Below are 2,619 nucleotides of genomic sequence, written 5' to 3'. Positions count from 1 at the left end.
TGGCCAAGTCGATGTCACTGAATTCTTTGCCCCAATGAATGATCTACAAAAAGAAGATATAAAAAAAGGAAATTTATGATTTTGTGCACTTACTACTTAAGATTTATAAGATTAAAATAAGTACACAAAACAATAAAAAAGCTACTTACAGAAGGAAGATGACTGTCCTTGTCGGCCTTCAACATCGCTGACCACACTTGCTCCAATGAATGCCCTGCACAAAGAAGAGACACAGAAATGAACTCTTCAATTTGCATATACTATATTAAGGATGAAACCAGCACACAAAACAATAAAAGAGCTACTTACAGAGGAAATATGACTGTCCTTGTCCATCTTCTACACCACCACTTCACCACTTTGCTCCAATAACTTGCACAAAGAAGAGACACAGAAAGGAAGACTTCAATTGCATGCACTTACACCTTACATAAGAATAACACAATGAAAGAGATACACTCAAGTATTTATTTGTGTTGTTGGTTTTGTGGTTGAAAATTTTTCCAGATTGTTCTTTGGTTCCCAGAGTCCTCAATTGCACTTTTCTTGGTCTTTACTCATGGATCATCAGATGTGTGTGGTGTGCTCTGAGCCATTTTTTCACTGCAGGAATTGGGTCCCATCTCTCAACAGGCATGCCAACAATACTTATCGTCATCAGATTACTAATGTTTGGAACAATGAGTCGTGTTCTTTTCTTTGAACATATGAGTTTCATTTTTTAGAACCCTCTTTCCACCTCTACTGAACTAACAGCAATTGTCCTGACAATATCTCTAGCTTTTTGATACTGTCAGGAACTTTGAATCTTTGATCACATTTTCCAAAAAATCTCTGTAGTCATTCAAATCAATTTCATAATTAAAAATTTAACCAAATTCAATCAATGCTGCCTCTGCTTCTGCCCATGGAATGACTACATCTTCAATGTTCCAATAATCCAGCTCCAAATATGTAATAAAGTGTAATTTGTTTGCATCTGGCAATTGGCTACCTGTTTTTAGATGGTAGCAATCCATCAGCCTTTTCTTCAAATTGGTGATGATGCTTGCCTAAAGGTTTTCAAGAGGAAGGGCAACAAATCATTGATTTGAAACTAATTTTATGTTTTTGAAGACTTCTGAAGCTAGCATTGCATCAATCTTTTTTCATATGGGCCCTTTTCCTGTTTAAGCATTTCAAATGCTTTAATTGATTGCAATACTAATTTTTTGGCCTTGAAGATATCTTTGTTTCTTCCCTGCAGGGCATTTGACAGAAGAGAAATCTCATTTAGAATATCAATCATGAAGGCCAAATCATTCAAAAAATTTACATTTTCAAAACGGTAAGCCATGCCTGGGAATCTTTCATTACCCAGAAAAAACTGATGTAGCACTTGATAAGCATGCCATACAGCTATGGTTGACCTGAAACTACAGGCAGCCCATCTTGGCCCCAAAACTCTGCCAATCTTCACAATTTCAATGCCCAGTTGTTCAGAGATTTGGAAAAGGTCATTCTGGCTCTTGCAGGATTTCTGGAAAGTGGTGTGTACCTTATCAAGGAATATCTTGAAGTAGTTCACTTGTTTTATTTCTTTTATCACAACATGCAGCACAAGTTGGAGGCAGTGGTTCAAGCAGTGCCAGATTACGATGTTTGGGAAGTCTTGAGCTATTCTGGTGCTGAGTCCAGATTTTCTCCCAAGCATAATGTTGGCACCATCCGAGCAGAAAGCTATTAAAGTCTTCTGCAGATATTCGGTGGTAAACCCAACTTTATCTAAGCTTCCCATCACTGCAGAACATATGGTCTCCGCATCTTGTTTCTCTAATTCCAACAGCTCAATGAAAAGGGTTGCTGGGCATGCTGAATCCTCAACTTTAACAAAAACTATCAGAACTGCTTTCATTGATAGCATTGATACTTCATTGATTATTAAACACACCTTTAGATTCTTTGTAATAATGCTGGAAAACACGGTGGTTTTAATTTCATTTGCAATGAGTTCAACTATTTTCATTGCAGATCTCCATGAATGCAAGCCTACTCCCACATCTATTCCAATTGTAGTTAGCAAATTTACCTGCCCTTTGATGTCTGAGAATGGTTTGCATCTTTGTGCCAGATCATAAACAGTAAAAAGATATTTTGCTAGTACTGAATAAATATTTGTCAGTTGACTTATCTATGGATTTGGTTAAAGCATCCTGTTCCCATTGTTTACTGTTCTCTCTACAAATATGGTGTGCTTTTGATTGAAAATGTTCCTTCATTTTTTTTTCCTGAAAGATGATTGCTAATTCTCCTTAGTTGTCCCTGCAGCCTCAACCTGGAAATTTTTCCAATCTCTAGAAACATGAATACCTTTCTCTAATGAGAACACATGTTTCACACAGTACTCACAACCTAAATTTTTGTCAGATACTGCCAGTCCATTATACTTGTCCTGGAAGTTTCTGTATTGCTGCAAACTCCAGCAGTCAGGAAGTTTTGGAACTTCAGTGGAGGACATGGACTTGCTGCTTTCTACGACTTCAAGTGGTGTTGGAGCTGGTGGTCCTGGTGCTGGTGGTGCTGGTGGTGCTGGTGGTGTTGGTGCTGGTGACTGTTGTGGATCAACTGGTTGCTCCTGTC

General features: G+C 38.0%; 1 pseudogene; it reads right to left on the bottom strand.

Annotated features, from left to right (window-relative positions):
* Positions 1-776: 776 nt before the first annotated feature.
* Positions 777-2,005, bottom strand: LOC148043873 (E3 SUMO-protein ligase KIAA1586 pseudogene; annotated as a pseudogene).
* Positions 2,006-2,619: the final 614 nt, after the last annotated feature.

The sequence above is a fragment of the Thamnophis sirtalis genome, unplaced genomic scaffold, assembly GCF_051295495.1.
Source record: "Thamnophis sirtalis isolate CommonGarterSnake01/CBP01778 unplaced genomic scaffold, rThaSir2_p1.2 scaffold_10, whole genome shotgun sequence".
NCBI lineage: Eukaryota > Metazoa > Chordata > Lepidosauria > Squamata > Natricidae > Thamnophis > Thamnophis sirtalis.
This window is presented reverse-complemented; position numbering and strand designations above follow the sequence as displayed.